Consider the following 23,919-nt stretch of genomic DNA (forward strand, 5'->3'; position numbering starts at 1 on the left):
TATTCCTACTTTTCTAAGTGTTTCTAAGTGTAGGAGAGGATACATAAAAACAGGAACATACATTCATTGCTGGTGGCAATGTAAAGTGGTTCAGCCACCATGGAAGGCAGTTGGGCAGTTACTCAAGAAGCTTAGTATAGAACTACCACATGAACTTCCAGCCCCTTACTAGGTATATACCCTAAAGAATTGAAAGCAGCGCCTCAAACAGGAATTTATACACCAGTGTTCATGGTGGCATTATTCACAATAGCCAAAAGGTATAAGCAATCCTAGTATTCATCAGCTGATAAATGGATAAACAGAATGTGGTATATATATACACACACACACAATGGAATATTATTCAGCATTAAAAATGAATGAAGTTTCTGGTGCATGTGTCCACATGGATGAACCTTAAAGATGTTATGTTGAGTGAAATAAGCCAGAAACAAAAAGGACAAATATTGTATCTCAATGATACGAAATAATTAGAATAGGCAAACACATAAAATCCGAATCTAACATAGTTACCAGGAAGCTGGGTTTGAGGGTAGAGAATGAAGAATTAATGCTTAATGTATACAGAATTTCTATTTAGGTTGTTTGATGGTTAGGCTATTGTGTCAACTCAGCCAGGTAATTGTGCCCAGTTGTTTGGTCAAGCAAGCACTAGGCTAAGTGTAATACAAGTACATTTATGGACTGTACTCACCATTGACTTGACTGCAGTGGTAAATCATAGATAGCTGGTTATAATTACATCAATCAGGGAGATTGCCATCAACAGTGAGTGAAGCTTAACCCAATCAGTTGAATCCCTTAAAAGGGGAAGTGATTCTAGCATTGAGAGAGAATTTTCCCAGCTCGTCTTTGGATAGCCAGTGTCTCCCAGAACTCATCAAGAACCTACACTGGACTTTCATTGGAGCTCTGGTTGCAGCCTGCCTGCAGAACCTGGACTTGTGCATCTCCACGGCTGTGTGAGAGACTCTGATAAATCTCTTACTATCGACAGATATCCCTTGTTGTTTCTGTTTCCCTAGAGAACCCTGACTAATACAGCTTGATTGTAAAGTTTTGAAAATGGATGGTGGTGATGCTACCACAACACTGCAAGAGTAATTAACAGCAATGAATCGGTTATATGTGAATGTGGTTAAAAGGGAAAATTTTAGATTGTATATGTTACAAAAATGAAAATTAAAAGTTAAAGTACCGTCAGACTTTACTTCTAATGTGTGTCTATTTAGCCACATTTTTTCATCCTTGCCATGAACATATGTATTATAATAGTAAAAAATAGGAATCATAACTTTGTCCTTATAATGTTTAACAAAGTTATTTTCTGATTGATCCAAACCTTTGTGTTGAGAAATGCATAAAAAATACAAACTAGATTGTAGCCAACATATTAGATTTTTTCAGCAACAATACTTGTTGCTTACATGTATGCAAGTACTAATTAGTTGAGTTAATCTAATCTCACTTCATACTACTTCTTACAGAATTCTTAACTGTGATTTTTATATCCCATTATAACCATCTAGGTTTCTTTCATTTTTAGGTCTTTGTTTCACACTGTCAATGTTTAAGAGTCTTGAATTCAGTCTGGTCTCTGAGTATCATGTCTTAAAATACACTTCACATTAAATTTGTGAATAAATTGTGGAAAACTCAGGAAGATTTGGTTCAGAAATTTCTGGTACTAATAAATGTTTATACTCTTAATAAGATCTTCCATTAGGCATTAGTCAGACCCATCCAGACAATTATACTCCTGTCCTACCATTTGATTTCTGCCCATGCAACTACCTACAGATAGTTCCTTATTCTCAACCTTATTTTTGGCAATTGCATTTGCATTTACCTTCTTTTGCTTTACCATAGATAGCTAAGTGAGTTTTTGTCTGTTTTCATGATGCTATCTGTTGTCTTGTGAATCTGTTTGATGTGTGTCTGCTTTGTTGTGTCTTCTATTTAGATTGTGAGTTCTTGAGGACAGGAAATCTAATCTTATTCTAGTATAGTGTCTGCAGCACAGAACACAGTTTAGGAACATGCTGTCTGAATTAAATTGATTGAATCAGTTAATGGACATTAAGTCTCTACTTGTGTAGGCCTTATGAGAACTGATCCCAATAACATTTTGCTTTGCTTTGTTTCCTGAGAAGGAAAGAAATGGATGTATAAGCAGCCAAGTGCAGGGACCCATGGTCTGTGCTTTTTCTGTCTGATTGCTCTGTTAGATTATCTTTCAGGAACGCTGAGTAGGCTTAGCACAGTGAATACTAAAGGGAATGCATTCCTTCCTTCTCAGGGGACTTTAGTGTTGTACACCACTGTAAAATCCTCAGCTATGGCATTTGCTAATGTAGAATTTGTCTAAGAAAGATTAAAAGAACAAGGGAAGGCTTTGTGCCCCGTTTCATTTTCTTTTCTTTTTCTTTAGTTCCCTCTCCTGCTCCAGGCTTCCCGTGAAAATGTGGAATACTTCTTTGGGTCTCTGGAGTGTACATGCTATGTGTGTGTGAGTTTAAGAGAAAAATAAAAGATAAAAGCAAGTTAGTGCTTACCAGTGGGAGTCATCACCCTCAGGTCAAATGAAGAAAACTAACAGGAATGGGATTTCTTCTGTCCAACTGATACTTTTACCAAGCAGTGAATCAAATGAGTTGCCGGAGACAAAAGCACCTGTGCACGCATGTGGCGGCCCAGTGGCCTGACGATTTACTTAACTGGTAAAGAACTCAGGTATGCTATGCCCTTGACAGAGATAAAAGTGTTCAGGTGGAATTAGAGGGGGTGCAATTTGGGCACTATAACAGAATCTTTCTTGGTAAAATGGGCTTCTTTAAAGTAACTCTCATTTAGCAAGAAACAAGGGAGTCTTTTTAATATTGAGCACCATTTTATAGAAGTGAGGAAAAACTAGAATTTTGGAGCTGCAAGGCTACTTAGTCCAACCCTTTCAATCAGCAGATAAGGGCAGTAAGCCCAGAATCATACTTAGCATTAGTGGCTAGAAGTGAGTTCTTAGCTTTTAAAAGCTAAGAACTTAGTTACCTCTTGGGAACTAATGGAGTAGCTGGACTTGAACTTTGTTCTCCATTCTATACTAATTTTTCTTTTCCTTTTTTATGATAAAGCTATTATAATCCTAAATAGTCACATGCTTTAATTTTTGTATATTTCCTTCAAACTTTCACTCTTATTTACATTTTATAACTAATTGTGTATACTCTTATATTCTCATTTTTTGCACTTACCCGTACATCACTCTTCCTATTGTTTCTACATAGTGTTTATTATAATTCCTTTGGGTTTTCATTATAATTTACTAAATTATTCCCTTACTTAATTTCATGCCATGAAGGATAAAACCATAGCATACCATGTCATGCCTGTAGCTTTTCATTTCTGTTGAGCTGTTTTTTTTTTTTCTCATCATTTAAATTCCTGGTAGAGATTTCATCACAGTAATGGAAAGCACACTGTAGCCTGCGAGCATCCTGAGTAGTGTGCCTCACATGGGTATGTGCAAAAGTTGTATGGATATGTATGTGCATGAAGAAAAAACGGCTTTTTGTAGGACTGAGGAGTGTTACTGTAGAGGTTTGTTTTTCCTGTCAGATTACAGCTTCTACTTACAAAGATAAAAGCATTTCTATTATAGTAGTTTATAACTTTTATTAATATTGTGCAAAATCAATATGTTATATCAATGTTCATAGTGTTATTCACAATAACTAAAAGGTGGAAACAACCCAAGTATCCATTGACAGAAATGGAAAAACAAAATGTGATCTATCCACACAATGGAATGTTATTCAGCCATAAAAGGAAAGAAGTTTTGATGCATCTAACAGCATGGGTGAACCTTGAAAATATCGTGCTAAATGCACAAAAGGACAAATATTTTATGATTCCACTTATATGAAATATTTATAATAAGCAAATTCATAGAGACAGAAAATAGATTCAAGGTTACTGATGGTTGGGGGAAAGAAGGAATGGGGAGTTAATACTTACGGGTATGGCGTTTCTGTTTTGGGCAATTGAAAAAATTTGGGGACTGAATGGTGGTGATGGTAGCAAAATGTCATAAATAATTAATGCCATTGAATTGTAGACTCAAAAATGGTTAAAATGGTAAATGAATATTATATATTTTGTTACACATGTATAATCACAGTAAAAATTTAGTTTTAAAAATCAATATGAAAATCATACAAGCCTACAGTTTTGGGGAAAACTTATAAAATTAAACATGTCTATAACCTATACAGTATTTTTGGAAAACAGATATGCACAAAAAATTACTGCCTACATCTAACGTATACTTAAATATATCTTTTCTCCTAAGGTCTAGGAATTATAAGAAAGGGCAGATATGTTTAATGATACATACAGTGACTTATCTAACAGTACAACTTCCATTTTGTGGAATTTATACTTTAACTTTTATTTAAACTCTTACTTAAATGGGAACATGTGGGAATAAATTATATGGTCCAAAATACAAGAATTTTGATCTAAGAATGATTCACATTGTGTTGTTTCACAATATTTTCTTTTCAAAGAGCTTAGAGTTATAAAGGGAAGCATTATGTTCACAAAATTGAGCTCTAAAATGTTTGTGAAAGTTTTTATAGTGGAATTATTAGGGGCCCACAGTAATGCCTTTTTCTCCTCCCTCCTTCTTGATTGTATTATATTTTTTTTCAAGAAAAGATTGCTTTGCTTTATCTATGATTACCAATGAGGACTTTCCCATACGCCAACTTTAGTATATAGTACCTCTTGGGCGAATGGTCTGTAGAAATTCTTTTCCCATCCTGGGACACGTAATCTGAAACTGCCCTAGTTGGTAGTAGACTCTTTTTTACTCACTCTTCATAATACCAAATAACATTTCTCAAAGTCCAGCCTCCCCACTGTTGTAAGGGGCTTTCTAATTGTAGGCCTCCATAGTGGAGAAATCTGGGAGCTCTGCATGGGAGGGGCTAGGACAGCCTCTCTCTCATGCCATTTGTTATGAAATCTTTACTGTCCATATCTGGGGGTGATAATGAATAATGGCTAATCATTGTCATATGGTTTGGGAAAGGATTATATTGGCATTTTTAAAAAGAAGAAAAACTAATGATAAACTAAAAATGCAGCTATTCTTTATTTGGCCGTATATATAAAACCATTGAGAAGACCTCCAAGTACATTTTGAACATGTAAAGAGCTTGTGCTGCCTTTCCCATTGCTGTCCTTGCACCGAGACAAGAAACGAGGTCCAGTAACCCTGTGGTTCCATCACTCCTCTTCTAACACTCACTACCTTCACAGTGTTGTGACTGTGCTGTAACAAAGAGGCTCTCGCCTCTTTGTTAGTTCTGGAAGGAGAACTGTGGTGTTTGAGAAATAGGGAGGAAAAGCAGGATAAACTGGTTTTGATTGCAGTGACTATGTTTTCATTCTCCCAATTTATTCAGCCAATATGATCTTTTAAAAACTTAGAACACATCGTAGCATTTCCCAGGTTAAAGTTGTCTAACACTTCTCATTTTACTAAGAAAAAAATCCAAACATTTGGTCATGGCCCATGAAGCTCTTAAGTGGTCCCTGGCTATTTGCGCTCCCACTGTCCATTTGGGTCTTTGAGATTCCACCTCATTCTGCTGTCTTTCAGTTTTTTCACCTATTCATGCTCCTTGGTGCTCTGTCCCAGATTCTCACTTGGTAGATTCCTTCTTTCCTCTCAGGTCTCACTTCACCTATTACCTTGTTAGTGTAGCCTTTTCTGACTGTTAGTCTCAGCACCTTTACTTATGTTTTATCCTGTCATTCTTTCCTTTTTATATCCTTGAAAGTACTTGCCACCTTCAAAAATTATCCCCTTTGTATGTATAGTTACTTTTTGTCTGTCTTCTTTCATCAAAAGTAAGCTCTGTGAGAGCTGAATTTTATCCACTGCTATATATGCTCAGCATCTAGTACAGTACCTGGCACACAGTACACTAAATAAATATTTGTGAATGAATGAATGATGAATGTGCAAACCAGTCCCTGTTTTGTGGCAGGCACTGTGCTAACAAACAGGCAGTTAGGTTCAATTCCTGCAAACAATATTTCCCAAAATCTAGAATTGTTAGTTGGAATTCTTTACAAAAATCCAGGGTCAGGCTCACTGGAAAAATAATCTTCCTGATCATAATTTCACTCTACCCTCCCCGGTGACTGTCCTTGGCAGAAAAACCAATTTCCAGGTCAGAACTTTATTGCTTCTGGCCGAAAGCCTGTGTGAATTTTCCAGTATTACGAAGAGTTTTCTCAGGCCTCCTACCTTGACTGGAAGAGTGCTGCTTGCTTGAAAAACTAAATTTTCTGACAGTTGAAGGGCACTGTGGACATTAAACACATTAAGCATTATCATTTCATATTCTTTCTGAACAATTATCTAAATTTGCTTTGAAGATTAGTTTACCAGATCAAAAAATATTCCCCTCACTTTTTAGTCTAGTGTATCCTGTGCACTGTTCTAATCTGAAATTTTGATTTCCTAGTGGGAAACACACTATCAATAGTTATTTTGTTAAAAAATTTTTGCATTATCTCACTTGAATATGATAGTGAACCTTGCCCAATCTTTAAAAATTCTTATGTAGTTAATGAGTTATATCTTGGAATTGAAGAAGCACTGTCTAGGTCAGGGTCTGTTGTATAATGTCTGCAGTTAAGTTTTGCAAAGCCTGCATTTGGGGTGTGTGCCTTCACCAGAGCATAGTATATAGACACAGGAGGTGATATTGAGATGGAAAGATTAAGAATTTTAAATCCATAAGAATTTAAAAGCATTCCATGTCATGTCATAATTTCATAGACAGATTAAGACATTTTATAAGAATTTATAAAAAAGTGATTTGATATTGTAACTCAGTTCATTTGAGTCACAGAACATTGGAACTATAATTGTGTTAAGATAGGTTAAATGAAAAGGCAAGGGATGGGGATGGGGATGGGAGAGGGGCTGTTCTAGATTAAAGGAAGGTAAAGAGATATGGCAACCAAAAAATGAGAGTATGAGCTTTCATTAATTATGGAGTTGGGGGAAATGCTATAAAAGTCATTTTGCAATAATTGGGGAAATTCAAAAACTGGACTACAGTAGATGATAACATTGAAAAATGTTAAATTCTTGTGTGCTTTAATGATATTGTGGTAATGGAGCTAATTCCCTTATTTTTAGATACACACTGAAGTATTTAGTGGTCAAATGTCATAATATTTGCAATTTATTTTCACATAGTTCTACAAAATGTGTGTATGTGTGTACAAAGGGAGAGAGAGTGATGGAAGAAAGGAGGGGAATGGTAGGCACATTGGATAAAATGTTAGAAAATCTTGTGACAATATTATAATTAGTGAATCTGGATAAAAGGCATATGGACATTAAGTGTACTCTTCTCAACTTCTCTATGGGTTTGATATTTTCAAAGTAAAATATTTTGGGAAAATATAGTAACTAGTGGGAGCTGAGTTTGGGAAAGCAGTAGTACTTTAAATTTGATTTTCTTTTTTTACCACTTTCAAATTCACAGTGGAAGACTACTTGTTATTTGTACACTAAGTTCAGTTTCCATCTTTTTTCAAATATTGAGAGTGATGAAATGAAATAGATTTTAAGTGGTACACTTAGGTTCTATTAAGGGAAGCTGCTGGAAAAAAGGGTTCTTTTTAGACATATGATATCCGTTAGTGTTTCATAGACTAAGATTAGGAAGATAGATTAGAAGGAAGCAGCATTTAATCCCAAACATCTGCTGAGTTACATGCCAGTAGACATAAATTTTTTAACTCATTGAATATGCACCTACAGGGAAAACAAAACATATTTATCAGTTTTGCTCATTGTCATCCTCAGTTTTTAGTTTTGCTATTTGGTTTTAAAATACCTGGTAAATTTTCATTTTGTATCAGATGATAACTAATTTCAAACTTGAAGTTAAAAATTAGTCATTTTTCTTCAAAGCAAAAAGACTACCCACTCCAGAGATGGAGAGGGATCCTTCGGTAAAGGTGATAAAATAAAATATGCCAACACTTCAAGGATTTTTGAGGGAATGTTGAGGTCAGAGTCATTTATTGTATGCAAAATTCTAGTTTAGGTAGAAGAAATTGTTTAAATCATGGATGCCAAAATGAAAAATTTCACTTTTCAGAACAGTAGTAGCTGTTAAGAATAGAAAACTTCTGTTTATAGCATAGTGCCTGACATGTAATAGTTACTTAATAAATATTTGGTGGGCAGAATGAGGATGAGAGAGAGGAAGGAAGAAAAGGAATTTTCTGTGAGCAGTTAGTTATTTAAGTTGTGAATGTAGCCATGCTCATGATTCCATGGATTGTTTACCTTTTGAGGCTTTGGATGGTATCCTTAAAGTTGATGCCACCTTTCAGATGAGTGCAACTGGGTAATTATTAGTCAGTCAAAGGGGTGCTGATACAAAGTATCAGAAATCTGTTTGCTTTTTTAAAGGGTATGTATTTGGGGGTAGAAGCTTACAGTTACAAGACCCTTAAGAGTCTTACTCAAGTTACTGTAAGAGGTACTTTCTCACTAAATGTCTGTTGCCACATGTTGATGCAGAATGGCAGGTGATATCTGTGAGGGTTCAGCCTTTCTCTTTCCTCTTAAGGCTCCATGGGCCCAGCTTCTTCTGATCTCAGCTGTACGCTGTAGAGCTTGTTTCTTTCTGGGCTCAGCTGCTCTGGTCTCTTCACAAGGTCAGCTGCAAACTATCAGGCGAATGGCTCATCTCTCTTCCCAGGTGGCAGGATCAAAACTGACTAGTTCTCTCCTCTTCTGTGTCTATGGAGCTGTCATTGTTCCTCTATGTATCTTATTCTGTGTTATCCTTGATTGAGTGCCTGTTTATATAGTCCACCAACGGGGTAGGGACTGAGTTAAACCCTACTGATATGATCGAATCAAAGCCCTAATCTTAACGTAATTTAATCAAAAACATCTCAGCTGAATCTAATAGAATCAAAGGTTATCAAACCCAGAGGGACAGACCAGTTTGCAAACATATTCCTTATCTTTTTTAGGGTTCATAAATAATCTCAAACTGCCACAACTGGATATTAATTAACTAGGAAGAAAACAACAATGAGAAAATTGTTTCTCTCTCTAGAAGAAAAGTATTTTTAAAAAACACAGTTGCAATACAAAACCACAGTGTCAATTTGTGTATGCTCCTTCAACTCCCTGGCTTCGATTTCCTCATCTGTAAAATAGGGCTAATAATAGGTATTTCATAGGGTTGATTGGTGAGGATTAATAGATAGATTAGATAGAGCAGTGCCTGGCACATTGTAACTGCCTACTTGAGTGCCAGCTTTTAATGCTGGTGGTAATATTTATGTAATATTTATGCTGAGAGAGTAGAACTAATCTGTAGTCGATAGAGGAAATACTGTGTAATGGGAAGAGGTGAGGTGTCTCATAAGATGGTTATGGGGTCGTGTGAAGAGAAGAGAAAGCTTGTGTTTAATTTATGTGGAAGTCATTAAATAGTGATAAAAAAGAGATCCTAGGAAGTGGAGCAGAGAGCTGTAAATCCAGCAGTTAGTATTGTCCTGCTTTGACCTTCAGGGGAAGACCATGATAGGAACCTTTCTGTTCCTCCATTTCCCTTACCTGTATAGTAGTGTTTAATTTTATCTGTACTTTTAGTAAAATGATTTGTGGTCCATGGAGAGATGCTGAGGTGATACAGAGTAAAAATGCATTTCAGAAAGGTAAGCTGGAAGACAGATCTGGGCCACCGCAATGTACAATACCGAATGAATTAAACATTTTGTTCTGTCCTGTGGGCCTTCCCAGAATGAACTGGGATCCCCAGGACAGCCCATCAATCCAGATGTTCTGTCAGAATCAAGACAAAAGTGGCTCACTATAAGAAAAGCAGTCTCATGAAAACAGATGAATTAGCTGGTTGACAGCTATATTTCAAATGGACACACCTGTAGGTAGTTCTTGGATGAGAACAACGTCTGAAGAACAGCAGTTAAGTGTTGTTTATCACATGTCAAGAAATAAAACTTTAACTTTTTTCTAGGAGCTTAGATCAACTGAAATATGAGGACATTAAACAGTACATGATAATATAAATCATTTGGCAGTTAAAAGTTACTGTAGAGCTGAGAGAGACCTTTGGAACTCATCCAGTCTCAATCCTTGTTTTTGGAAACTGAGGCTGAAAGATGGGGAAATAACTCGTTCCTCAAAGTTACATTTGCAAAATTATGAGTTCATCTTGTTATCTGAGTTCTTTCTACTCTAAATATATCATTTCTCTTAATTTAAAAATAATCACTTATGTATCTGAGGGTAAGATATACCTCCTCTGTAAACATCCTATAATGTTTTTGTTTACATATGATATTTGTATGTGGGTTTGCCCCCGCCAAGATGGAAAAGATGCAAAGGCAAGAATATCAGGTGTTTATGTCCTTTTGTCCCAGAGCCCTCAAATGTCATACTCAGTCCACTGTTCCACTGACTCTTCATGGCCTTTATGCTGATGCTCCTGGCTCATTGGTGATTGAGTCCATGTGGAAAAGGAAAAGGGTAAGAGATGCTTAGCTCAAGAACCCAAGCTGATTTTCCAAGGAATGACTGGTGGTTTTCAATTTTCCAGATTTGCTAATTTGGGGCTGGGGATTTATGAGACATAATAATATATAATATATAAACACATGTAATTTATTATTACTTTTTTTTAGAGTTTGCAGCATATGTTTACCTGTTAAACTTTATCACAACTACCTTTTAAAGCACATATTATTAGCCTAGTTATTAAAGATGTGACAAGCAGGGCTCAGAGAAGTGTAAAGAAGTAGAGTCAATGAAAGGGTGTGATTAAAAAGTCTTGAAAAATGCAAGAGCTTTAAAGAGGGCAAGAACAAGGCTTGGGTGGTGTGCACAGAGAAATCATAAGGCTATTTCAGGCCTCAGGAAAACCTACCTTGTGATGACCATGATCCAGTATGGAACTTGAGACATAATTTAGAGGAAGAATTAAAGATAGTTCTTAATAGGGCTTTCACCAAGGTGAAAGCTGATGAAAATGTTGTCTAACTAAAAACACTCTCTTAATTCTGATGCTAAGCCAAGTACTAATGTATATAATTCTATTACAGTGATATTGTATAAGCAATTTTTAGTTCAGATTCATACTTTTTTTAAGGCAGATAATTCCTAAACTATTTCCTTTCTCTTAAAAAAAGTTAGATGCTTTCCACCTGAAATTTTTTTTAAAAATTTATTTCTCTTCCCTTCCTCATCTCCCCTACCCAACCACCCCCCCAGTTGTCTGCTCTCTGTGTCCATTTGCTGTGCTTTCTTCTGTGACCACTTCTCTCCTTATCAGCAGGACCAGAAATCTGTGTTTCTTTTTGTTGCATCATCTTGTGTCAGCTCTCCGTGTGTGTGGCGCCATTCTTGGGCAGGCTGCACTTTCTTTCACGCTGGGCGGCTCTCCTTATGGGGCGCACTCCTTGCGCATGGGGCTCCCCTATGCGGGGGCACTCCTGCGTGGCACGGCACTCCTTGCGTGCATCAGCACTGTGTGTGGGCCAGCTCCACACGGGTCAGGGAGGCCTGGAGTTTAAACCACGGACCTCCCATATGGTAGGCAGACGCTTTATCCATTGGGCCAAGTCTGCTTCCCTCCACCTGAAATTGAGAGCATTGGAAATGAAACTAGCACAACTTTTTTGGTATTTACTTGTTAGTTTTTATAAACAAACACTTCTCCTCCCTTCTTATTCCTTTCTTCCCCTACCCCAGTAACTTCTAATCTGCTTTCTATAGCTGCAAATTAGTAAGAGATACAATTTTTGTGTGTCTTAGTTATGTGTCTTAGTTGTTTCCCTGAGCATGTTTTCAAAGATTTTACATGTTGCAGAATGTATCATAACTTCATTTTTTCTTATAACCAAATAATATTCCATTGTGTGTATTCACCATATTTCATTTATCCATTCATTTGTTGATGGAAATAAGGGTTGTTTCCAGCTTTTGGCTATTGTGAATAATGCTGCTATAAATATTGGTGTACAAATACCTGTTTGTGACCCTGTTTTTACTCTCTTTGGATATATACCTACAAGTGGGATTGCTAGGTTAAATAGTAATTCTATATTTAACTCTTTGTGGAACTGCCATATTGCTTTCCACCGTGGCTGCACCATCTTACATTCCCACCAACAGTGCACTAGAATTCCAATTTTACTACATCCTCTCCAATACTTGTTTTCCATTTTTTAAATCATAGTCATCATTGTGGGTATGAAGTGGTATCTCATTGTGATTGTAATTTGCTTTTCCCCAATGGCTAATGATGTGTTTGATGTGTTTCTTGACCATTTGTATATCTTCTTTGGATAAATGTCTATTCAAGTCCATCCCCCCCTCCACTTTTAATTGGGTTGTTTGTCTTTTTGTTGCATTGTAAAAGTTCTTTATATTCTAGATATTAAACCCATATCTGATAAATTGTTGAAACTATTTTCTCCCATCCTATAGGTTGTCTTTTCACTTTCTTGATAATGTCCTTTGATGCACAAAAGTTTCTGATTTTGACAGTACAAGGTTTTGAGCCTAGCTAAAGTATTCAATCTCATGGAATATTTACAGTATCTATAAAAGTTGTTTTTTCTATTAACTCAGTATATTAAATTATGTCTTTTAGTGTACAAGTAAAATTTTAACTTTAGTAATTACAGCTTCATTATCATTACTTTTTAGAATTGCACTTGTTCCTTAAATCTATCTAAATTCCTCAACAGTAATTTCTTATTCATAACTGATGTGGTCTTAGGTTTTAAATCGAACTGAGGGGAAGTGGATGTAGCTCAAGTGGTTCAGCACTTTCTTCCCATGTATGAGGTCCCAGGTTTGATCCCTAGTACCTCCTAAAAACAAAAACAAACAAATGAAAAAACCAGCTCTCATTGGAGAGCAGATGTATCTCAATGTTGAATGTCTGCTTCCCATGTACAAGGTCCTGGGTTCAATTTCTGGTACCTCCTTAAAAAACAAACAAGCAAACAACAAACTGAGGTTGTTAATGCCAATTCCTGGCCCCTGTAGCACTGTAATAATTAAATGGTTTATTAGTAATAATGGTTTATGAATAACTGGTTAATGGATAATAATTAAAAATGGTTTATTAGTAATAATTAAAGGTTTATGAATAACTGGTTCAGAAAATCTCTCTGTGTTCCCATGTGTCTGTGTGAATATGTTGGAATAGGACGAGGATATGTTGTGATGAGGCACTTTGCTTTGTTCAGATTATTCTTGGAAAATTTAGATCAGTTAAATGGGTTTATAGTGTGTAATGACTATATTCTGATAAAATCATGGAGCCTCAGTAATTCAGGTAACAGATTATCTCCCATTTAGTGCGTTGATTTGTGTTTGGTTATTTCTTCCTGTTTTTAACTAGCTCCACAGGCACACTCTCTTGCAGTCCCTTCACCAGGCACATATACAATATTTCAAAATAAATATATTTAAAGGTATGCTTTAGTTAGGGATTTTGCACGCACGTGTGTGTATGTATGTGTGTGTATGTTTTCTGCTTATGGGAGATATTTAAGCTCTGTGAAAATTTGTTAGAAAAGATACAATTTGTGATAGTCCTGATAGCATCAACTAGCCCTTTATCTCTCATGTTGCAATGGGGTTTCCATTACTTTTCCGGGTTTCCTGACTATTAGAATTGTTCCCAGACGTCAGGATCTTTGATCCACAATGGGCTATACCAGGCTTTGTAGCCTTAATAAACCCCCTGTCATTGGAATTTCAAATATTGTTATACCTATCAGAGTTTGGCTGCGTATCAGGAGAGGGAACTTTGTTTGGAGCCACCACTGGTGGATCATATGGCTATTCTCAAGAGAGCAAACAAGCTCTTTTTGTTTAGACTCACTAATGTCTGGCAAAGAAATATAGCTGTAATTATATATCCTAGTTCTTGTTCCTCTCTCTCTAAGTTTTACTTCCCTCGTCCCCAACTTTATATAAAAGCAGCTAGTGTTGGATCTGAAATAAATGTCATGAAAGAATAATAATTTCTTTCATTTACACAGTAATTAAACCTGTTGAATGCTATGCTGACTTAATGCCTTACTGCACTCTAGTTTGACTGGAAAATTTGGCCTTCATGAATTCAAAGAAAAGCAACAAAATAGAAATTAAATACCTACTGAGACAATTAAGGAGGACATTTTTCGGAAGGGTTCTTTCTCCTTTTATTTCTCATTTTCTCATCTTTGCCCTTTTCTTTCTGGGATACATAATACTTACCCATTGTTCCACAGATCATTCTCTGTGTGCCCAGCAGCAAGGAACCTCAGAGAAAAGGCCCACAGTTGCCATTGTGGCTAGAAGGCATAGGACTTACACTACTTCCATTATCAGAATTGCCTTGCTCTTCTTCTTTCTCATTATTTTATCATGTGCCTTTCCTTCTCAAACAATAGAATTCTAGGTGATGACTGAAATATACTGAAATTTTGATGGTTGCATTTGAGCTAGAAGCATTTTAGGAAACTATACTGCTCCTTTGGATTTTCCTGCCTACTTATAATCTGAGTCATTTAACCTGTCTTTCCCAAAGTTTCTTTTATCTAAGGTTTCTCAAGTAATGTGAGTTGGCAGCTCACTTTGCTGTCTTCAAGGGACACACTTTCCGATACAAATTCATTTGTATCTCTTCTTTCACCATGATAAATGACTGGCTATTTTAATAAATGACTCATTTCTAGAACCATCTCCATTGGATCTTATAAGTTCCCTCAGTAATAGTCACTGACCCTGCCAGGGTCCTGCTACTGGAGGTGCTGTACCACAAAAAACAGTGCAGGTAGAGGCTCTTAAATCCCCATCATAAATCTCCAACAAATACAGTGTTGAGTCCTGCCAACATGGCAAGGTGTACCAGAAGAAGCTGACTGCTCCCTTACTTTGTGAGGAGTGAGGGCCAAGTGGCTAAGCCTCTTCGAGTCTCTGGGAGACATGTACTTGTGTTCTATATAGATTGTGTCCTGTGTGGTTTGTGAATAGAGAGGGCTCCCTTGCTGGGCCTTTGGATTTTTGACTGAGAACCTGGGTGTGGAAAGCCTGGCACATAGCCAGAGGCAATTCGTATAAGTTCCTTACCTCATCTCCAGGCAAAGAGAACAGAAGTATTTAAGTATTTTTTTTTGTCAAGACGTCTCCTGCAAATATTCCCCTCCCCACTGCCTTGTGCCAATATTTATACAATTTTTCTCTTGTTCCTCACTTCTTCCCATCCTTTCCTTTTCCCTCCTTTCCTCCCCAAAGTTATACCTGACTTATTCAAGATAGAGATTTCCTTTATAGAAACTAAAAACTCTAAACTGATATTCTAGTATATATTTTTGATAAATATCTTCCCGCTGTATTTGTTAAAATACAATTAGAAGCAACGATGCCATGATAAAGTGTGTTTACTCAAACTATATGGTATATCATTGCTATTTGGGGATTCCTTTCAAATGCAGCCTGGATTATTATATATAATATATAGTACTCTCTATATATCATATAATAATTTTCTATTGAGCCAGAGTTTGAGTGCTTGCTTATGTGTGAGGCACTATGATAAATGCTTTATTATGTACTTTGGATCAGTGTTTACCATACTACTTGATTTTAAGTGTTATATATAGGCACTTGTGAAAAAATACACATTCCCTAATCCACCCTAGACCTATTAAATCAGGACATAAGTATCTAAACTTTGGGGTTCCAAACTTGGCACCATGCTGAAATAACCTGGAGCACTTGAAAAAAATACTGAAGCACAGGCTCATTTCCAGACCACTTAAATCAGAGTACCTTTGTGGTGAGGCTTGAGTGTCATTTCTTTAAGCTTCCTCTGATAATTCTAAATGTGTAGCCATGGTTGAAAGCCACTGACATAAAAAATTAACCATCTATCTTAAGTGATTATTATCTGACAAGTTTTGGAAACATCATCTTAGTTCATTTATTAATTGTGATAACTTGTTAGTTACCTGACATCCCTATTTTTAAATGAGAAACTTGAGTCTTGGAGAGGTGTGAGGTACTAATCCGAAGAATGAGAGCCACTTGTCCTTTTAAATCTTATCATCAAACCATATATACATGGTCTTAACATCTAACTTTTGAGAATTGAACACAACAAATTGAAAGGATAAAACATCTCACTCTTATCTTGGTTACAATCTATGTATGAAACTTTGGTTTTGACATGAAATGAATTTGACCAATGCAGTGTGCCTTGGAATCAAGTATTTATGTGCCAAGTGCTTTTAAGATACCTGTAGATAGACATTAGAAGTTCATTTTGTTAAGTTGAGTGGAAAAGAGTGAGTTTGGCACTTTGGGTTTATTACTGACCTGTAGACGTGTGTGGGCTTTAATTGAATTGGAAGGCAGAAGCAATTTTAAGATTCTGCCATTTTTAGAGGTTTTATGAACCTTGCCTTTTCAATCTTGGATTTCTTTAGAATGCACCATATCTTCCCTTGTTCCTGCTTCTTTTTTCCCAAGGGACTTTTTTTTCCCCCCACAGGTGCCAGTCTTGCAGAGGAATGATTTGCTTATTTCTTGTTTTCCAGGCTGCTGTGATAAATACCACACAATGGGTTTCAGAGACCAGAAAGTCCAAATCAAGGCATTGGCTAGAAGGCTTGCTTTCTCTAGGGGTTAGTAGTATTCCTTGGGTTGTCTCTCCTTTAACGTGGTATTGTTGTCTTCTTTCTCTTCTGGGTTCTGTTGGCTTATGGCTTCAAGTTCCTCCTCTTGGCTTTCTCTCCTACTGTGTTGAATTTCTTCTGCTTACAAAGGATTCCAATAATCTAGATTAAGACCCATCCTCATTCAGTTAGGCCACACCTTAAATTAAAATAGTGTCTTCAAGAGGCCCTATTTATAATGGGTTCCTACCCACAGGAATGCAGATTGAGATTAAGACCATGTCTAAATTGGGGTAGTAATTCAACCTACCACAGTAATTCTTTCTCTGTGGAAATGTTGTGAAGCAACTCTATCTCAAATTATAAATACAAACCACACTCAAAAATTTAAAAAGCATTTCTGGTAATTCTAAGAGCTCTCCAGGCAAATCGTTGTAGAGCCTTCTGAGTGGATCATGTGGGTGGTAAACCTGCCCTTCGTCATGAGCTGATAAATTTTCCTTAGTTTCCATGCATTGAGCAAGTTGCTTAAAGATGACTGGTTTATGCATTTGAGATAATTAATTTCATTCTTAATAATGGTTTAAAGGATCATGCTTGCATATGCATGTATTCATTTATTTAGCAAAAATCAATTGAACTCCTACCTATCTGTCAGTTACTTTTCTAAGTATTGAAATAATAGAATCCAAACCAAATAGAGAAAAATCTCTGCTCCCATGAAGCTTAAATTCTAATGGTGGTTATAGAGAAAATTACATAAATTTTAACATGTTTTAGAAGGTGAGAAGTTATGGTGTAGAAGAAAGGACATAAAGAGGAAAAGAAGTTCCATGATTAGGGAATAGTAGAATTTCAAATAGACCTCAATGAGAAGGTGATTTTTAAATAAATAGTTGATGGAGATAAGGACCCATGTGGATCCTATAGAGAAATTACCAGATAGATGCCCTGGAAGGTTTGAGGCTTAATGAGGAGGCCTGAGTTCTATATGATGTTTACTACTTGCCCATAGTTTTTTTAATTTTTAGGGGTTTTCTCTGTAAAATGAATGTACAGTCTGATAAATTAGAATAAAGATTGTACCAAATTATAGTCTTTGATGAATTTGATTATACTCCTGAAACCTGACAGGAAGGGGCGGGGGGAGGGGGGATTGTATTAATAGTTAAACTTCCTTAAAAATAACTTACTTCTACATCCAAACAGGTAAAATTTCAGAGATCCATAATTTTTCCAACATTATCTTCTCACCCTGAGACAGATAGATAGGCATGTAGAAATGGATGGACATAGCACTGATTCTGAATCAGAGGACATGGATTATAGGTTGATCCACAATTACATTTGGGACTTTAGGGAAAATTCCTAATCTGGTCATGCTTCTGTTTCTGCTGTTGTAAAATAAAGGCAAATTTTTCACTACTTACTGAACTCAATCTGCAGTGAAGACAGATAAAAAAGAATATAAAAACAAATTAAATTCTGAGGTACTATACGAATATGACTTATTATTTATTGCAAAGTTTATTTCAAAAGAGCACAGAAAGTTGGCTGAAAAACAGTGTTTAAATCTCTTTCTCCTACCTTCCCAGGTGTTTACAGATAGCTTACCATGTGTAAAGCACCAAAGATGACCACTTTCATTCTTCTCCTGAAACAGGACATATTTTTGGGGGGGTCTATATATATACCATTACTCAAGAATTTTGCCAGTGACAACAACAAAAAAGTGATAGGAACCTAATTAAAATCATAGCACAATTTTACATATGTTAAATCGTTATAAAATACAAAAATACCACATTAAATATGGCATTTTATACTGAAAAGACATGAGCTTCCTTGTTGAAGTGGGTATTGGAAGAGTTGCATCTTGTGAGTTGTGAAGTGGTGGAAAGAGGTTTCTCTGAAGTTGAACATACATCATGAACTGAGGTAACTGGCAGATGTTTGAGGTATATGTGTTATTCTTATGTAGCTCAGCTCAACTAGGTGTAGTTTTCTGAATTCACTTCATGTTTCCTGCAGAGGAAATTGTACATTAGCAAATGCAAAATTCATGTTATACTCAATTTGTTACTAATATATTAATTGCATTGGAACAAATTCGTGTTTTCAAAATGAAATTTATAGCAGAACTGTACAAAGAAGCATGACTGTTATAATCTGGTAGGTATAAATAGAATAGGATGACTGGAGTATAATTTGCAAAAGATGGAATGCAGGAGCTAGTCAGAAGAGGTAGACAATGATCAGATCAAAAACAGCTTTGTATCCTGTGCGACTAGATCCTTAAAGAGCACGGTAATCATATATCTTTTACCTGTCCTCTATTCTGGTATTTAAACATTCTTGTAAAGAGCTACATCAAGTCATTACAGGTAAAATATCAGTTGTGTGCTATTGTACAAATTAAATTTGGTCACAAAACCTGAAAGAACAGCAGTGGGACATCTAATGCCTCTATGCTCTCATTTCAGAGTGGAATGTTTGCCTTCTTCAGCCAGAAGGGTGGTATAGAGATCATTTGGAATGCAGAAAGAGGAGAGAGAGAATTCAGTTCTCTGTTCTCCCTCCCTTAATCTTTTTATTTGACCAGAGAAATGTGTGTTTTTGTCATTCACACAAATTATTAAATACAAACAGGGAGCAAAATAATAAGAGCAAATGATTAAAGAGAGTCCCATCTGCCCCTTCTGTAACCTTTCTCTCTTCAACCTCATTTCTATCCAGATTAGCAGATGGCATCAGTTCTTGAATAGTATCTCTCATTATATGATTACAAGGGGTTGCTCTTTTGCCTTTCTCCTTTATAGCAACAAAAAAAATTGGTAATGACTGACTGTATGCCCACTGGCCAGGGCACCAGTTTCTGAGGACTGGACAGAAGCTTGGCATTCAACCGAGCCTTCTGTGTTTTATTAGGGTGGTTCTACCTGAAAACAGAAAGCTTGACTGATTAAAATTTAGGATTAGGTACTCAAAGGCATATTCAATTGTGGCTGGAAAAAGCATGAACAAATCCCAAAAGCCTTTAAAAAGATAAAGGAAAGAAACCTAAGTTTTGTTCTGAGAAGGACTCTTAAGGAAAGTAAGGAATGCTGATTACTACCAATGGTAGGTGGTATAGAAATGGATGACAGAGAATTAAGGGTTCATTAATTCCAATTTTGCATGTGATCTCTCTATAAAGGAAAATGAGTTTCTAATTAAAACAGGGAGAATGAGATTTGACAGATGAGATGGAAGTTCAAAGTAGAAAAATAGATTGCAAGTTGAAAGAGTAGATTCCTGTTTGGGCTGGAGGGAAGAAATGGGGGAGGTGGAGGTTGTGAAGCCATGGAGATAAGATTGGAGAGGAAGATAATGCATAACCCATGAGAATTAGATGGTCTAGAGGTTAAGGCCTGGGTTCAAAACCTGGCTCCACCACTTACTAGCTGTGCAACCTGGGGCAAGTTACGTTGCTTTTTTGTGCCTCAGCAAAGTGGAAATAATAATAGTACCTGCCTCATAGCATGGTTTTGTGGATTAAAAGCTGTACAGTGCTTAGAATAGTGCCTGGCATATAATAAGTCCATAGTAAATGACTCTGATTATTATTTGCTTCTTATTGCCACCCACCCTAGAGCCATTGGAGGGCTTTAAGCAAAGAATGGCACCCTTTAGTTTGCAGTTTTAGATAGTTCCCTCTAATAGTGGCTTAGGTACAGTGGACCTTTAGGCACTACTCTTCAATTATCCCCGCAATCTTGTTCAAATACTTATTTCCAGGTCCTTCCCCAGAATTATTGAATTAAAGTTGCCTAGAAAAAAATTCACAAGGAATATATTTAGGATGATGGAGTGTTCTAATATTGGATTGTGGTGATGGTTACATAACTGCAGATATGCTTAAAATGCATGGAACTTATGGTCTGTGAATGACACTTCAATAATGCTATTTAAAAAAAAATAGATTTCAAGGGAATGGCTGACTACATGTGGAGAATGGATTCAAAGCTCCTGACGAGAGGAGAGTTATAGACCTACTCTCATCTTTTTTTTTTTTTAATCCCCCTTCCCTCCTCCCCCCCTTTGCCGCTTTTTGTGTGCTGTCTGCTCTCTGTGTCCATTTGCTGCAGGCTCTTCTGTGGTCTTACTTGTCTCCCTTCTCTTTTTGTTGTGTCACCTTGCTGAGTCAGCTCTCCCCGGCACCTGCAGGCCAGGCAGCACTCTGCGGTGTGCAGGTGAGCCTGCCTTTACAAGGAGGCCCCGGGATGCTAACCGAGGGCTTCCCATATGGTAGACGGGAGCTCATCTGATTGAGCCATAGCTGCTTTCCCCTACTGTCATCTTTGAGGCAAATATGTTCCAACTTTAATATAAACAATATAAATAGATTCTGGTTTAAAGACATTAACTTGTCTAATTTTTAAAAGAATCAACAGTTGTAATACAAAGTCAGTGGAGAATATGTGACAAAACTTGATAGTTATGTGAAAAAGTTGGAGAAAATTCATAGACTATCTTTCAAGGTGTAAGGCATTGTAAGTTTGTGTATTTTGTCATGTTATAAATTAAAAAATTCAGTTCCATATATATTTTGCCCATTTTATGTATAAAATGCCATGAGCCAGAGATTTGGAACTAATAAAAGGCAATGTTTCCTTTCACTGAAACTTAATAAGCTTATTTAGAACAAATTAGAAAAAGTTTCAATATTAAGGAGATAAAAACTTGATCAGCAAGGCAGTTCAGGATAGGCTTTTGACTATTTCATGCTTTATTGGTAGAAATGGCCTAGAAGAACTATGATGGAAATCTTGAGTCTAAAGTTTTGGTAGACTCTTTTAAACTGAGTCTTGGAAGCAGGATCTTTTAAAACTGAATTTTTGAAACTGCTCCTTATTACCTACTACAATATTTTATTCTGACTAGGTTCCTTCTAGTTCTAAAATTCATCTGGTACTTGGAGATCACCATCCCAATTAATTGTTTTTATTAAGGCATAGGTGGTTTACAAAGTTGGGTTAATTTAGTTCATTAAGATTTTTAGACTTAAAGCAGCCTTCCCATACATCTGTAATTAATGTAGAAACTATGTTTTATCTCATTTCTTCAGGGCCTGGCACAGTGCCTGGCACATAGTAGGTGCATAATATTTATTTTGGATAAGTTATTGAGATAAGTAGGCTAGATATTAAGATCAAAAGCCTCATTTTACACGCTAGAAAATCAGGTCTTTAATTGGCTAAGTGACCGAGAATGGCAGCAGACAGGGAACCTATAAAGGAACACATCCCTCTCTTCTGATCTCAGGCACTCCAGCAGTTGCTGGCAAGGTGCAGATATGGCCAAGTCCAAGAACCACACCATGCACAACCAGTCCCCAAAAATGGCATAGAAGTGGCATCAAGAATCCCTGATCACAAATATTCAAATCTCTTAAGCGTGTAGACTCCAAGTTTTTGAGGAACCTTATGCATTGCCAAGAAACATCTCAAGAAGGGCTGGAAGAAGATGCAGACCCAAAACACCAAGGTCATGAGCACATGTGCAGAAGCTTACAAGGCCCTTGTAAAGCTCAGAGTAGTCAAGCCCAAGATCCCAAAGGTTGGTAGTCATAAGCTCAGTTGACTTGCCTACAATGCCCACACCAAGCTTGGGAAATGTACTTTTGTCCACGTTGCAAGGGGGCTCAGACTTTCCCAACCAAAGTCTAAGGCCAAGGATCAAACCAAGACCCAGGCTCAGGCTAAGGTTATTAGGCCCAGTAAAGCTCCCAAAGGTTCCTAAGCCCCCACAAAGGCTCCAGAGTAGAGGCCTTCATCTGCCAACATAAGGCATAAGGTGTGAACCCTGAGCTGCCATCTGTGTGGGGCTGGGGTCCCCCTGGGCTATCTGTTCAAAAAACCTGAGGCAGGAGCCATAGTTCAAAACGAAACCCTTCCAACTTTTGTTTTACAAAGAGAAAGTTGAAGTCCTCCAAAAAGGTACTTCTTAGAATTTCACAGGGGAGCTGATGAATTAGCATGGAAATAGTTACTCTGTTTCTCACTCTGGGTCCATTGCTCATTCCCTTGGACTCAGGATGATTTGGACAAGGTCAGGAGTGATGCATCGGCATTCAACTCCCATGTCCAGTTTTTCCTATACTTCCATGCCCTTGTGATGTAAGGCACATCCTTCTTAGGAATTACCACCTCTTATTCACTAGTAAGCATAAATTCGCATTTTTGTTGTAGTAGCTTTTATCATTAGGTGGAAGTGTAAGCTCTGTTTAAAGGAAAAATTTTACCAACCAGTCTTTTACATTATACTCTTTGGTGATGTCAAATTGATGTCACTCCTGGCCAACTTCTGGCTTTTTGACTATAATCAGAAAATCTGACTCAAACTTGCTTAACCAATAATGAAATTTACTGCTTCACGTAGAAGGAAGTTCAGAGGTAAGAAGAGCTTCAGGGTTGGTTGGCTTAGTGATTAAATGGGGTCTCTGTTCTCAGAAACCCACTTTCTTTCTGTCTCATCTGTTTGCATCCACAGTGTCAACTTCATCCCAGAGCTGATTGTTCTTGGTAGCAGTCAGTGCCACGTGCTCTTTGTTCATAGCTAATTGTAAAAGGATGGGAATGTGTGGGCAAAAAGATTGAGGAGAAACTGGAAGCAAGCTGCCTTCTTCCCCAGAAATGGAATAAAAATCCTTCCCTTCTGTCTCTCTTGGCCATTGTAGGGCATGTACATTAAAACTGTTGCTTTAGGTTAACATGTTGTGCTGGTTGGCTTAGGCCTGCATTCCTGACAGTCACTGGCAAGGAGAAAGAGACGGCTCTGGATTCATCAAACCCGGAGCTGGTGTTAATTCCTTCAACAGCACAGTCCCTACACATTTGAGAAGGGCAGAATGGATGTTGGAGAGTCAACCACACTTGGACTTTGAGTAATTCTTCTACTACTGCAAACCAATGGCCAAAGTTAGCTAAAGTCACGTCAGCAGTACTTGTGTTCTTTATTGAGGGTATTATCCCAGATATCCATAGGAGAAAGGAGCAACAAAATGCATCAGTTACATGTTATTTTTTATCCATTGCTCATGTTTATTTCAACTTCAGTCGTCAAGGAACATTTATGAAGCAAGTAATATTGAGTGACTATAAGGTACTCCCATCAAGGGAA

General features: G+C 37.0%; 1 protein-coding gene and 1 pseudogene across 8 annotated transcripts in view; both read left to right on the forward strand.

The window, feature by feature from the left end:
• Window positions 1-23,919, forward strand: part of AUTS2 (activator of transcription and developmental regulator AUTS2) — a 1,252,826-nt gene that overhangs the window by 402,050 nt on the left and 826,857 nt on the right. The gene's annotated exons all lie outside the window — the stretch shown is intronic.
• Window positions 22,094-22,563, forward strand: LOC101424939 (large ribosomal subunit protein eL29-like; annotated as a pseudogene).

This window comes from Dasypus novemcinctus, chromosome 23, assembly GCF_030445035.2.
Source record: "Dasypus novemcinctus isolate mDasNov1 chromosome 23, mDasNov1.1.hap2, whole genome shotgun sequence".
Lineage (NCBI taxonomy): Eukaryota > Metazoa > Chordata > Mammalia > Cingulata > Dasypodidae > Dasypus > Dasypus novemcinctus.